General features: G+C 45.5%; 1 pseudogene; it reads left to right on the forward strand.

Moving 5' to 3' along the window:
- The first annotated feature begins 13,159 nt into the window (after positions 1-13,159).
- LOC118718516 lies at positions 13,160-13,560 on the forward strand (annotated as a pseudogene).
- The last annotated feature ends 1,981 nt before the right edge of the window (positions 13,561-15,541 follow it).

Here is a 15,541-nt window from a genome sequence, read left to right on the forward strand (position 1 = left end):
CTTGAGCACGTGGAATGCTTGAATTAGTGAGCTCAGTGGACAATATCCAATTTTCCTTTTTCACAGGAATGAGCAACAGACAAGAAAGTTCTAGACTTCAGCTTTCTTGCTCTGCTTCTCACAATGACAACTTTGGTCTCTTATAAACTTCCTTCTCCTTAATCTTTAGTCTTTCTCTCTCACTCACCTCCCTTCTTGTTTAGCTGGGGGCACGTATACATGTAAAACCGGAATTCATAGATCTTCACTCCCAAGATAATCCTTCAGAAGGCTCCCTGCCATAAATGCTGTCAGCACCCCAGCTGTCTCCCCCTCGGCACCCATCATTGCCATAGTGCCAACCCAACTTTAATAGCACCTGTGACATTTGGCCCAAAGGCTGCTAGCACTCCCTGTACCCACGCGCCCACTACAGCCCACTGGAGTCCCTGCGAAAGGCCCTTGATTCACTGCTGACAGGTGGTAGGTACCCCAGCTCCTCTTTCCTAACGCAGGACAAATCTAAGCTCATGCTCTATACCGGCCCCAAGCATTCCTGGTGGGATTAGCTCTGTGTGTCACAGTGTAACTTGCTTGATAATGTTCCTTTGTTTGGCTGTCTCTCCAGCTCAGTCTCACCCTCCCAGACGCCAAATGCTCTCTGTGATCATCTCCCGAAGCACTACCTGCACTCAAATACTTGTCTCAGGGTTTGTTTCTGAGAGAAGACCAAGCTAGACTATCCTCCTCTCATCGATTTGCGACTGCCTGTGCTCTCCACCCAGCCAAGGGCATGATGCCCTGGAAAAGCAAACTTTCCCAGGGACACTTACAGGTTCACATGATGAAACCTGGCCCCTGTGGCCATAGTGGGAGAAAACGGATGCGGCCCCACATTTCCTTACTGTTCTCTGGCAGAAAAGACCATTTCCTCTGCTTGCGTGTTATCTCATTTTTACACCCTCGTATAGCTTCTCCCAAAACAAACACACACATACTTCCTTTCAGAATCTACTCCAAGATTGTCTTATAGTAAACCTCAACTTTTTCCTGCTATTTTGCTTACTTCTCATTCTTTACGCATTTCTCCTTCTGTCTTTCTCCCTATCCCTCCCCCAGTATTGTGTGTTTTGTTTTGTTTTTCTTAGAAGAGACTGGTTAATGATCTCCAGAACCACTTAAGTTGATCACTTGACCTCTTTTCTCTGCTGTCACTCTGAATACAGGTGAATGGCTCTCCTAGGGACCCTTCCATCTTCACTTGCCTCAACTGTGACTCTGTGGAATCAGAAACTGGGCTTCCTGAATCAGCTCCTTACAAAGCTATTATCTTTCTGGCCCCTGAGTTCCTCGATTAATGGACATCATTTTAATGCAGACAGCCTTAAACTACTAGTATATCCAGGGTGGCTCAGACTCATCGACTTGCATACCATTGCTTGCATCAATGACAAGATCCCTGCATCAGCTTTACCCCAAAGTGAACTATCACCTCAGACTGAGTGTCTTTCACTCTGTGCTGCTATTGACTTCTGGTTAACAGTAATGCTTTCTCATATGATTTAAAAATAAAAAACAACAAATATAAGTAGCTATCTCAGCTGCTGGTCCATTTGATCAAACTTCCTTAATGTTACCGCAACAGAACCTACGTCTCCAGGAAAATCCTTGACTTGCGTTTTAAAAAGTAAAGCCACTGCCGAAACCGGTTTGGCTCAGTGGATAGAGCGTCAGCCTGCAGACTGAAAGGTCCCAGGTTCGATTCCGTGTCAAGGGCATGTACCTTGGTTGTGGGCACATCCCCGGTAGGGGGTGTGCAAGAGGCAGCTGACCGATGATTCTCTCTCATCGATGTTTCTAACTATCCCTCTCTCTTCCTCTCTGTAAAAAAAGAAAATATATAAAAATTTTTAAAAAGAAAAAGAAAAAGTGAAGCCACCATTCAGCACACCCCCCTACATTTCCAGGTCTTCTTTTCTGCTACCTGACAAGGTTCTAAATGATTATGAGGTTGGTAGTGAAGGGAAGCCATGGATGCGAGTGCAAATCACTTGGGCTCTGGAATCACACCGTCCTGCGTTATGTCCTGGTTCTGCCACAGCATACCACCCCAGACCAAGTGAAGTAGCCACCCTGCACCTCTGTTGTCTCAACTGTAAAATAAAGACGATAAAGTGTTGAATGAAGAGTCAAAGGGAAAAGGCATATCATACTTATGGGTCACATGAGGAGAATAGTATTGAAACCTTTCACTATGGTGGTGGATTTGTTGACTTCTCCTTGAAGTTCAGATCATGAGTATATTTAACACAGTTCAAACACAGGGTCAATATTCAACAAACACACATATTTAACGGGGGGGTGGGGGGGGAAGCTATAGCGGGACAGCACACATGCAAATTTTATCTTTAACAAAACATCTCTCTAGACCAGGGTCAGCAAAAGGGCCTATAAGCCATATCTAGCCTACTATCCACTTTGTGTTGTTTGTATTTTACATGTAAAAATGTCATTTTAAAATAATAAAAAGAAGACTATCCTGTGACACATGAGAATTTTATGAAATTCAGATATCAGTATCCATAGTAGAGTATTGTTAGGACTCAGCCATGCCCATTCAGTCACGTGTTGTCTATGATTGCTTTCATACTATAGAGATAGTGCAGCAGAGACCATATGAACCATAAACCCTAAAATATTTCTATGTGGTTTTTCATAGAAAAAGTTTATCAACCCCTAATCTAGATCAACAATTTATTTGAGCTATGTTGACTAAAGAATGTCTTGAAGTTACCGAAGGTAATGAGAGTTTACTATAAGGCTACAACCTTCTACAGAAGTGGTCGACAAACTGCAGCTCGCGAGCCACATGCGGCTCTTTGGCCCCTTAAGTGTGGCTCTTCCACAAAATATCACAGTCTGGGCGAGTCTATTTTGAAGAAGTGGCATTAGAAGAAGTTTTTTTAAAAATTTGGCTCTCAAAAGAAATTTCAATCATTGTCCTGTTGATATTTGGCTCTGTTGACTAATGAGTTTGCCAACCACTGTTCTGCAGAAAGAGCTGGGGCAATAGTAAAGTGAGATGCTGGCAGGCAGCAGCCCACTACCCTTGCCCAGATGGCAGCCTGCACGTGGACCTAATTCCCCACAATTGACAATTGGCACCAGGAAGCACCAAGGTAGTGAAGAAATCTTGAGGCCTAAATTAGGCTGGAAAATCTGTCTTGGATTATCTAGATCTTTCAAAGCCTGGTCCATTTTATTATTATACCTCCCACTGTTTACTGAGTACTGTCTACCAGGTGCCACTTATACACATTTGTCTCCTTGGGTCTTCTCCACAACCCGGGGAGGTCAGTCCCATTATCTCCATCCTCTGGGTGAATAATCTGAGACAGAGAGAAGTTAAGCAATATGCCCAAGGTCACCCCGCTGAGAAGTGTGGAGTTTTTAAGTTTTCAACTTGTATTTTTATGACTTGAAGAGCCCTTGATCCTACCCATTATAATCTATGTTGCACATAGGAATTTCATTCTAGAAAATTAATGGGTATTTAATGAAAAATTAAGTACTAACGGTCCAAGAAAGTTGATGATGAATGCCTTTCTCAGACAAAAAGTTTATTGACATTTGTCATTCTTCAAGGGGGTCACAGTAATATCACCAACTACATGCAAGCCAGAGATTAAATCTGTGAAGGAAGCATCAGCATCAATGGCTAATAATTATTTTAAGAAGATTGTGCTAGAAGAAATGTTAACCACTAAACTTCAAAAGGTGCATTTACAGATTGTTCTCTGAAGCATGGCTTTTTGTTTAAATCACATGACTGTTCATCTAAACACATTTCAATCTATTTTCAATTCCACATTTTCATAACAAGAGATGTTATGTGTTGTCGCCATTAATAGAAACACAGTTGAATGCCAAAAAGAAAAAGAAAAAGAAATGAATGGGGGAAAAACAACAACACATGTTTAAGTGAAGTCTGAGTTCTTGTCTGTCCTTCAGTTTACGAAGGTATGCAGTGGAAAGCTTCACCACGGTTGGAGAATCTCACCTAAAAGGGCGGGCAGCCTGAATGGGCATTTATTTCGCATTTTTATCAGTGTGAGCTCTGTCTCCTGGGATGTCCAGGGACCACCTTCTCACAAGCTTGGGATTTGGAAACTTAAACCTAAAAGTGGGAGGTGGAGTGGCTCTTTCAATGGGACTGCCATGGGACTTTTCCCTAGAGATGCCACCACACAGTGAAAAGCATCACCAAGACTTGCCTGCCATGTGGGAATTTCTGACTGGATCAGAGGACATATTAAATGACCAACTGTGTTGTCTTAGAGCAGACCCCGTTCTGCCTGCCGGAGGATGTAGGAAGCTAGCCTGTTGCAAGAGATGGATGGGCCCAGGGAAGAGGGAAGAGGGATATTTCCAATATTCCTCACCAAGACTCTGAAATGGAACACTTTAAAAAGGGCTTTTTAAAAAATTACTGGTTTTAGACAGCAACTAAAAGCAAAATAACGGGTCCTTATGACAAATCCTTCAAAAACATATTTCACATTTTTAAGCGTAAAAAATAAACAGCATATTTGATGCTATAAAAATTCAGAGAAATCGTGATCTGTTTCTGAGGTCACATTTCAAACCATACTACCTCCAAAATCAGTCATTAAAATAAGAGTAAAGAAAACGAAACAGTTACTATGGGTTTACATGATAAATGTTCCTTTCGGGACACAATGAAGCATAGCACCACATATTAGGAAAGGCCTTAGTCTATTTTTTTAAAGTAGCATAAAATATGTGTCAAACACACACACACACACACACACACACACACACAAAGTGACATTTTTAAAAAACCTATAATTAACTAAAGTTAATGCTTACAGATGCTGCTCTATGCCTAATGGCCATTTGGATTTGAGGCTTAGCCCAGTAAAGAAGTCCCCTTCCCTGAGGCTTTTTGGAGCTGCCAGGGAAACTGACCAGGCTGACAGGCAGAGGGACTGGAGGGAGGGGCAGGGCACTGGAGTCTGGAAAATCAGGAATAAAACCATGAATCTACAAATGGCAGGTGCATCCAAGGCCCACATTCCTGTAAGTAGTATCTGGGCAAAGTGGGTCTTCTGTTCCACACTCACATTCACTCCCTTCCACCCAACTCAAGCCTAATTACAGGCTTTTCCAAACACTATCAGGACCTGAGTCACTGAAACCATCTTTGTGCCTTGTTATTGCAATCCTCTCTTTAATAGTAATTTTTTTTAAATGGTGACTATTGCCAACACCTATTATCCGCTACACTTGCATCATGCTGTCCTAGCAGAGCTCTTAGGATTTGGGCCAGAGCCTTGCCACTCAGTAGGCATGTTTTGACCCTATTGGTGGCAACATTACATATAATTTCCAGTGGAAAAGCCAGTCAGTTGTAAGGGAAGAATGTGAGAATCCAGGTAACTCTGATTGCATCTAGAAGCTCTAGACACAGAGTGAGGCTGAGTGGCCAGGAAGTGGTGGGGAGCTCTGGGGCGGGGTGGGGTGGAGTGAGAAGATGATGGCCCATTTCTTCTACACGTTGAGACCACGTTAAGAACCCCACCTGTGGCCAAAACCGGTTTGGCTCAGTGGATAGAGCGCCGGCCTATAGACTGAAAGGTCCCAGGTTCGATTCTGGTCAAGGGCATGTACCTTGGTTGTGGGTACATTCCCAGTAGGGGGTGTGCAAGAGGCAGCTGATCGATGTTTCTCTCTCATCGATGTTTCTAGCTCTCTATCCTTCTCCCTTCCTCTCTGTAAAAAAAATAAAATAAAATAAAATAAAAATAATAAAAAAAAGAATCTATAAAAAGAACCCCACCTATGAGCAGTGAGTGAATGCCCAAGACAACTAAATAGGCTGCACCTGTAGGCAATTCTCCACTGTCAGGAATGGATTATGTCATCAATCTCAATAACTCAATTGCCTATTCTTGAGCACCTGCTATGTTCCACTGCTATGTTCTCACTCCCCAACAGGGGAGATGGAGCATGAAAAATTTAGTGCTAAAACAACAAAATGGGAACCATACCGAAGCAAAGGAGTGACTGCTTCTATTTGAGTGGGTCAAGGGTGGTGGGTCTGGATTTTTAAAAATGAGTAGAAATTTTCCAGTTGTAATCCAAGTAAAGAAAATAATACATGCACACTGTAGAAGTATAAAATAGCATGATGCACTTGTGGAACTAGTTCACTGTGACTAGAGAAGTGGGTAAAGTAATTGGGACTGTTAGGGCAGCGGTCACCAACCAGTGGTCCGAGGGCCACTGGTGGTCCGTGAGGTCCAAAAGGTTGGCGACCACTGGTCTAGGGGAGAGTGACACGTCTGAAAAGCTCAGGAATTAGATCACGGAAGACTTTCTATGTTATCCCAAGCAGCATGAACTACCAGAATGAGCAGTGGAATTCAGGCAAGACCATCCCATAAGATTTGAGCAGGCACACACCCAGACACCCAATCGCATCAGGCCAAAAAAAACAAACAAACTGGTCATGTGGATGACTATGTCACCTGTACCCTTTGTGGGGGCTCCAACGTGGAGAGCCCAGCTGCCTCTGGCTCCCCTTTGTCCCCAGCAGGTCTGTGTACAGCGGTGGCTGGCCCACGCCGTTTCTTCATGCTGCCTCCACATTTCCTCTCGCATTCAGTCCCGCCTCAAGACACAGGCCAAATGGCAGCCGTTAGCGTTGGCCCCTTTCCCAGAGAAATGATATTTAGTGCCCTCCAAAGCAGTGGGCTTTGAAATGGCAGGGACCTCTGGGCTAACAACGGCCATCCGGAAGGAGCTAACTGTGGAAAGCAATCCAAAGAGGAGAAAGCAGGCCACTGAGAGGCAATGATTATTATGTGCGTCCAGGGGTCCTGTGCTCCAGTCCTCGTGGGCTGGGCCAAATGAAAACAAATGGGCGCAGAAGGCCTCCCATCAGGGGCAGCCATAAAAGGGGCTTTCTGTCTGGCCCCAGGCCCAGAGCCAAGGCTGGTCAGGGCACATGCTGCCCAGCTCCCAACTGAGGTCTGTAACACAGATAGCATTTACTGGGTATCACACAAAGGCCTTGTAGGGCAAAGGATATGAACAGACATTACTCAATGCGAGTAATAAAAGTCTCAAGAGTGTGTTTCTGAAAGTTCAGCCTTTGCAAGAAAATGAAATATGAAATGATACCATTTCTAATAGTGTCCTTTAAATAATGGCAGACCATATTGGAGGAAGTTGGGGAAATAGGTACTTTCAACAATGCTGGCAGGAATGTAAATGGACTCACTTATTTGGAGTTTTGTCTTGGAAAGAGCACTTGAACAACGGGAGCAAAATGGATGGGAAGGGGCGGAACTCAAGGCCAGGAGACCACTTTGGGGCAGGACTACAGGCAGAGGGGAGATGGCCTAAATAGAGCGGTGGCCGCTGGATGAAGAAAGAAAACAGAATTGATAGTTAGAAGTGACAACTCTTGGAAACTGATTGAACCAAGTAACTGGGTAGACAATGGTATTCACTAAAATGAGTCACCACCATCATCATCACCATCTCTATCACAGAGGACCCTTAGAAACCACTGACTATAGTCAGGCACTATTCTGGGCACTTTACAAGAAATAAGACATTTAATCCTCACAACAGCTCTATGGGGAAGGTTAGTCTTCCTCACGTGACAGAATTGCTAGGAAACTAGGAATTAAAAACCTGCCCAAGAGGTCATACATTGAGATTATCATCTTCACCTACAAAAGTACAGCATAGATGTTTGAGATCATCATGATTTACCCCAGAAGTCTTTCTTATTCTTCAATATTCTACTCTTTTAAACCACCCTCCATAGTCTCCCCTTAGTGAGTTTTTTCCTTCATTGTTAACTATTCTGACCCTGACAACAGCATCTGTCAATCCCTTTGTGTGATTCTAGCAATTCTCCAACATTGTTTGTTAGCCTCACAAAACAATGCATCTTTTCCAAGATTTGCAATTTCTCTCTGCAGCGAACTTACAATGTATTTGCAGTCAGTAGAGAGGACAGCATCAAGTGACAACATCCTGGGCGGGCACAACTTTCCTCTCTGTCTCAGAATGGAGAGGAAGCAATCCCCACCCCCTGGCTTGCTGACCCTAAGTCAAGTGGGCCTCCTTAGGATGACCAAGATCACAGGACTTTATTAACCAGAAACATCATCGATAAGTGAGCTTTTGTACAGGAGGAAAGAAATCTCCTGCCACAAAAATCCTGGGTACAACCAGCCACCGCGTGACACACATGACCTCAAGCTGCAGCCCCAGGTTCCTACCAGCCCAGATGTGCAGCTGTGTGCTCTCGTGCAGGAAGAACACGCAAGAGGATGAGAGGTGGGGGGAAAGGGGAGGACGAGTTCTCCAAAAGCTGTTATCTGGAAGCAAGAATGCAGTGACGAGGAAGACTGCTAAGAATCCAAATAGGACGGGAGCTCTGTCACCTCATTTTTCAAGAGTGATGTCGTGAAATGGCCTCAGAGCTCAGGTGTCCCTGGCTCAGTGAGTATTTGTTTCCTAGCCTGTCACCAGAAGTGTCCAGCTGAGTCGGGCTGCAATTGAGTGCCACCACAGGTGCTGCCAGCAGCTCACCGGAAGGAAAGCATCAGGAGCACCTTTCCAAGTTGGGAAAGGCACGGGTAACACCCACAGGGCCTTGGCCCCTCTGGAGGAGAAACTTCCCCTGAGGGGGCGGCTTGCTGTTGTAAAAGGCAGTGATTGCCAGTTGATCTGACCCAGGAAGGTTGTTTTAGGGCAGGAGGAAGCCATCGCCAAGAGAACTGATGCAGGAGCCAACACAAATGGGTAAGAGCACTGCCCACTTCTGCTCAAGTGGCCCTTCTGCCTGCCAACTCCCTTCCCACCTCTGCAGCTGTAGCTCGTTGACTTGTCTAAGGCTGGGCAGGCTGGCCCCGCTTCCCAGCATAAGCTATTGTCCAGGCACAGTCGATGGGTCACCACTTAACTGTAACCATCAGCTTCCTGCTAATGCAGCAGCCAAGTCCATGGCTACTTTAGGAAGACACAGTGCAGGGAGCATCTCCTCCCCACATCTGGAATAAGAACCCTCTTTCCACTAGGGCCGTGGTCGGCAAACTGCGGCTCGAGAGCCACATGAGGCTCTTTGGACCCTTGAGTGTGGCTCTTCCACAAAATACCACGGCCTGGGCGAGTCAATGTTGAAGAAGTGGCGTTAGAAGAAGTTTTAAGTTTAAAAAATGTTGGCTCTCCAAAGAAACTTCAATCGTTGTCCTGTTGCTATTTGGCTCTGTTGACGAATGACTTTGCCGACCACGGCACTAAGGCATATCCAGAGCCAAATCCCTTCATGAAGCCACACAGGTGTCCTGTGAGGTATGATCATCCCCATTTTGCAAATGAGAATTAAGGGTCAGAGAGGTTCAGTAACTAGCACAAGGCAGCCCAGCAAGTAAGTATCAGAGTGGAGATTCCCACCCAAATTGTCAGCTAATAAGGCAAACAGTGCTCTTCGCACTATACTTGCTGGCCCTTTAAGCTATGGGCCAACATTTCCCAATGCAGACACTATGGAAACTATGGCAGGATGATTTGTTCTAAACATTAGCATTCTGACCTGCATCCCAAGTGCCTGTAGCATCCTCCTGTCCTTATAGCAACCCAAGTCACCCCACACATTTCCAACACCCCCCTGTGGCCTGTTGATGCCAAAGACATCGGTAGTGGAATAAAATAGTTTCATGAAAGTAAAATGCTTTATGTGCAATGTGATTTTAAATCCATGTGTATTCCCAAGTTAATCACTTAAAAATTAAATAGACTTCTAACTAGTTGACCTATACTCTAAATTTTGAATAATTGGTTGGCCAAAAAACAAAATACGTTTGGGGAAATCATCTCATTGAAGAAGTTGGGAGATTGCCTCAGCTTCTAGAGCAGTGCTTTTATCTAGTGACCATGGCACACTGCTGTGCTACGCCTATCCTCATTCGCTCAGATTAGCTCCTAATCCACCGAGAATATTGAAACAATCTAAAAAGAAACTGCCCTTTCTCGCCTCACTCCCAGTACGCCAACACATGGGTGCTCAGATGCTGGGCCTTCCTCCCCCGCCCACAATGGTCACTTATGAAATGAGCCTCCTGCTCCTGAAACCTGCTCCAGGCCACTCTCTCTAGCCATTGTCTCATCTCTCTCCTGCATTGAGCATTTTTTCCTCTTTATTCGACTTTCTCATTAAACTTTCTCATTAGCACACAAATATAATTTCTTCCACTAAAAAGCTCCCTTTATCCACATTCCTCTCTATTGCCCTATTTCTCTGCTGCCTCTTCTACAGCAAAATCCTTCACGGTGAAAAAAATTTGGAGAGCCAAATTTTTTAAACTTAAACTTCTTCTAATGCCACTTTTTCAAAATAGACTCGCCCAGGCCGTGGTGTTTTGTAGAAGAGCCACACTCAAGGGGCCAAAGAGCTGCATGTGGCTTGCAAGCTGCAGTTTGCCGACCACAGCCCTAGTGGATAGAGGTTCTTATTCCAGATGTGGGGAGGAGATGCTCCCTGCACCGTGTCTATGTTCTGTCTCCAATTCCTCCCTCCTCATTCGTTCCTCAGCCCACCCCGGTCATCCTTCCTCCCCCACCATCCCACTGCAACTGTTTTCTAATGATGCAGGAGGCTTTCAAGAAATTCTCCCCTGGTCTGATTTCCCATAGCTTTTCCCCCGGTTGATCTGTTCTGGTCTTTCAAACATGTTCCTACCCTGACATCCAGACACCACCCTCCCCCTGGGTCTCCTTCATTGGTTCCTCTTCCTCTCTCTGAATTCCATTAGCGTGTCCCATGGTTCAGTCGTCAGACCTTTTCTTTTCTTTCAACCACAGCCACTCCCTAGATGATTTCAATCACTCCCAATGCTTTAACCACAGTGCTGCTGACTTCCAAATTTATATCTCCTGCCTGAACCACTCTTCCCTTCGCTACAGACTCATAAATCCAACCGTCCAAGTGCCATCTCAAACTTCACATCTCCAGGGCTGAATTCCTATTCTCCCCGCCCCACTCCCCCGTCCCCACCCCACGCCCCCGCCCTGAACCTATTCCTTCCAAAGTCTCTCTCCCACCTCCATAAATGACAATGCCAAACTTCCAGCAGGCAGACCAAAAGCCTTGGATTGACCTTGAATTCCATTCAGGCATGGAGAAGAAGTAGAATTGGACTTAATGAAGGCCCAGGTTTTGCCACGCAAGTGCCACAGAGGGAGAGGAAGGCAAAGAGGACAGGATGTCTCCACAGACTCTAAGCTAGGTGAGGAATGTCAGCAAACAGGGCCTTTGCAGTCAGGGTTTTGCCTTCCTAAACTGGCTCCTGATGGGTCTTTTTATTATTTCGGGAGAACTGGCTCACAAGGAACACTTCCTCCCACAGGACACTTGAAGGACCGAGCCGAACGCACAACCACTTGACGTACTGAACGCAGGAGCAGCACAACCAGCAGAAGGAAAGCTTTGCATTCCAGTTGTCACCTAGAAACTCCTCCCCTGAACTCTTCATCAGTCACTAGGCAAGAGTGGGTGAAAGGTGCAGGCCATCCTCACGTACTCTCTTACAAACCCAAGTTTATTACCACCCACATCTCAAAAAAAGAAAGAAGAAAAAAAAATCCCCAAATCCTTATCACCAGATTTATTCAGCATCCCAAAAGTCTTAGATAAACTTCCTCAAGTGCCTCTAACTCCTGCAATTGAAAAGGGATGTTTTCGGAGGATCTAAGATGGAGGCAGAGTAAGTAGAAGATACGCTCACCTCCTCCCACGACCGAACTGGAATGACAACTAAATTATAGAACAAATCACCCTGAATAGCCAACTGAAGACTTGCTAAGAGGAGTCTTATAGCCAAGGATTTACAGAGGAAGCCATATGGAGTCTGGTAGGAAGGGTGACCCTCCACACCCACAAGTGGTGGCTGAAGTTCCAGAGGAAAATCTCAGCTGCAGGTTCCCCCTGAAGGGAGTCTCAACCCCAAGCTGAGCTCCCCATCCCAGAGCTCCAGGGCCAGGAAAAGGTACCCACACAAAATCTGGCTGTGGAAATCAGCAGGAATTCTGTGAGAGAGATGGGGGGGGGGGGGGGAACGGGGGGAGTCTGCTAGAGACACAGGCACCTTCTTAAAAGGCCAATCCACAAAATTTTATTGATAACCACTCACCCTGGGTTCTGGTGGGGGGAGGACTAACAGCACTAGAGTCCTATGAAGAGAGTCTGGAGTTTGTGGCTCTGAGGAGAGAGCTGAAGAGACAGCTACCAGGATACCGGCCACTTTTAGCCATTATGTTGCTTGCTCCCTCTAATACACTGGTTCTCAGCCTTTCTAATGCCCTGACCCACGGGTTGAGAACCGCTGCTGTAGAGCCTAAGACCACCGGAAAACACAGATATTTACATTACGATTAACAGTAGCAAAGTTACAGTTATGAAGTAGCAATGAAAATAATTTTATGGTTGGGGGTCACCTCAACATGAAGAACTGTATTAAAGGGTCTCGGCATTAGAAAGGTTGAGAACCACTGCTCTAAGAGGACTTGAGGCCAGTTTTTTTTTAAATATATTGTTATTGATTTTTTACAGAGAGGAAGAGAGAGGGATAGAGAGTTAGAAACATCGATGAGAGAGAATCATCGATCAGCTGCCTCTTGCACACCCCCTACTGGGGATGCGCCTGCAACCAACATACATGCCCTTGACCAGAATCGAACCTGGGACCCTTCAGTTCGCAGGCCGACACTCTATCCACTGAGCCAAACCAGTTTCGGCTTGAGGCTAGTTCTTATTTGTTTCAAAGATCTGCTGGCCCTCCAGTGCTGATTGAATTTCTAGCTCCATGGTTTGAGGCCATGGGCCAGGGGCAGGTCTGGATCAGCTCTCTCACCGCCCTCTCTCTGATGTGTCTTTCCAGTATTCGTTTTCCTGTGTTGGGCAGGAAGGAGGGAGCAGGGAAGTCACCTTCTAATGAGAGCGCACTCAAAGAATATTCAGTGATGTTATTAACCGAGCCGTTTCTTTACAAGCTGCCCAACATCTTCCAGCCCTGTGGAGAGGGCTGGAGACGTCGGTGCACACGGGATGTTCCCGTGCTGTACAAAAGCACATGCGCAGTGTTGGCGGCGTTGTGGTTCAGCTTGTGTGTGGCTGTGTGGCGGCGGCTGCAGCGAAAGAGTTTGGCGCGATGTCTCACACCATTTTGCTGGTACAGCCTACCAAGAGACCAGAAGGCAGAACTTATGCTGATTATGAATCAGTGAATGAGTGCATGGAAGGTGTTTGTAAAATGTATGAAGAACATCTGAAGAGAATGAATCCCAACAGCCCCTCTATCACATATGATATCAACCAGTTGTTTGGTTTTATTGATGATCTGGCGGACCTCAGCTGTCTTGTTTACCGAGCTGATACCCAGACATACCAGCCTTATAACAAAGATTGGATTAAAGAGGAAGATCTACGTGCTCCTTCGTCGACAGGCCCAACAGGCCGGGAAATAGTTGTGTTGGCAGCCATTTGGGGGTTGGGGGTGGGCTTAGAACACAGGTGTGTACAGCAATCTGTAGTGAAGTTTTGTATTATAGTAATCCTGTTTCCATTTTGGTACACTCTGGCCAGGATTGAATGTGTTAGATGATATGTGAGAATCTTGTTCAATCTGAACTCCCATCACACACCCCCTTTCTCTCTTTTTTTACTTAAACATTGTTATGATGAAAAAAAAAAAAAAAAAAAAAAAAAAAAGAAAAAAAAAGCACATGCGCAGAAAGATAATGCAGAGCTGCCGGCAATGAAGGAGCATTCCAGGGAGAGAACACACTTTGTATGCGAACAGGTTTGGGGAGTGCTAGTTCCTAATAAGTCCAACCTTTTCCTCTACACTTCAGGACCCGGGGGTGTCTTTCATATGCCAACATGTGACGCTCCAGGATAAATATCAGGGGTAATCTCTCTTCCTACTCAGCAAACACCCTACTGATACCAGGTGTCCCTCCTTTTCTGTTGAAGGGCATTTTGAATTCCCAATGGGTTTCTGTTTCATTTGATGCTTTCTTGGGGACTGTGCTTGTCATGTTCAGGATTAGTCACTTCCATAGAGATTCTAGCCAAAAAAAACAAAAACAAAAAAAAAAAAAAAAACAAAAACACAAATCTAAGTGAATTAATGCTGACCCACTATGCCCCACTCCCCCAAAAAATAGAGGAGGGGAGAGGGAGAGGTCCAATCACATATTATTGCCCTCAAAACCCCAAAGTCACAACTTCACGGGAGTCCCCCAGAGTCGGGGACAAAGGTGAGGTGAGCCTGCCCCTCCCTCGGGCCTGCCCGCCTCCTATGGAGGGCTCTGGAAGTAGGTCTGGGGAGGATTTGTCCAAGGTCTAAGCCGTGGGCTCCTAGACAAGAGGGATTTGGGGGAAACATCAGAACGCCGCTGAGACGAAAGCCCCTGTTCAGGGGAAGCTTTGCACAACATTCAACACGGGCTGCACGGATTGAGTCCCCAGTGAGAGAACTGAGCGGCCTTTGAGTCTGTTTTGTGCGTTTTTTTTCCCCTTGTTATACTCGAAACATCTTCTTCCACTTGGGGCCTTGTGTTTGAGGTTTGGCAAGGAGGTGGCATTTCCTTAAAAGGTAAATTAAATACATATTTGGGTGGCGATGGCTCAGGTAGTCCGTGCTCCCTGAGGAAACGAAAGGCTTTGAAAGGAATGCTTGCCTCGTTCAGTATAAATAATGTTGATTTGTTTATGTCTTAACCCCGTTTGGTGATTAATGAGCAGAAATCTATCTTCTGAGGCTGGGAGCACACTGGCTCCTTTGGAGCGGGCCGCGCTGGGGAAGGCGGGATGAAAAGAAGGGAGCGACACGGCGACGCCGATGAAATGCAGTGTTCTTAACTCAATTAATCTGCCGTTCGGACGGCCTGGCTGCTCCCAGGAAAGCATCAGCTCTTTCCTTGCTGTTTTTTTTTTTTTTTTTAATTGATTGTCCTCATCCCCCCATTCCCATCCCAAACCCCTCCCCACATTTGCCCCCACCCCCCTGTTGTCTGTGGCCACTGGCCAGGCCCATATGCATGCACATAAGTCCTTTGTTAATCTCTTCCCCTTACCCACACCCTTCTCTACTTTCCCTCTGAGGTTTGAAAATCTCGCTGCTTCTCTTTCTTTGGGTCTTTTTTTGTTCATCAGTTTATGTTGTTCATTATTTCCTCTAGATGTGTGAGATCATGTGATCCAGGAAATACCCTTGTAAGAACCGAAACTGAGACCAGCCATAATGATAAGTTATGCTGAGAGGCAAATGAGTCAGTCTGTAGTGAGTTCCTTTCTGGGCCAACAGTTCTTTTGTGTCCCAATTTCAATGTCAAAGAGTTCCTTATGTGTACATGTCATTTCCTTGCTATTTTTCTTTCTTTTCCTGCTTGCAAGTCATGCCTCCTGGAAATGTAAAATTACCTCTTGGTGTTTAAAAAAAGAGCAATGATATCACTT

The sequence above is a fragment of the Pipistrellus kuhlii genome, unplaced genomic scaffold (genome assembly GCF_014108245.1).
Source record: "Pipistrellus kuhlii isolate mPipKuh1 unplaced genomic scaffold, mPipKuh1.p scaffold_m20_p_14, whole genome shotgun sequence".
Lineage (NCBI taxonomy): Eukaryota > Metazoa > Chordata > Mammalia > Chiroptera > Vespertilionidae > Pipistrellus > Pipistrellus kuhlii.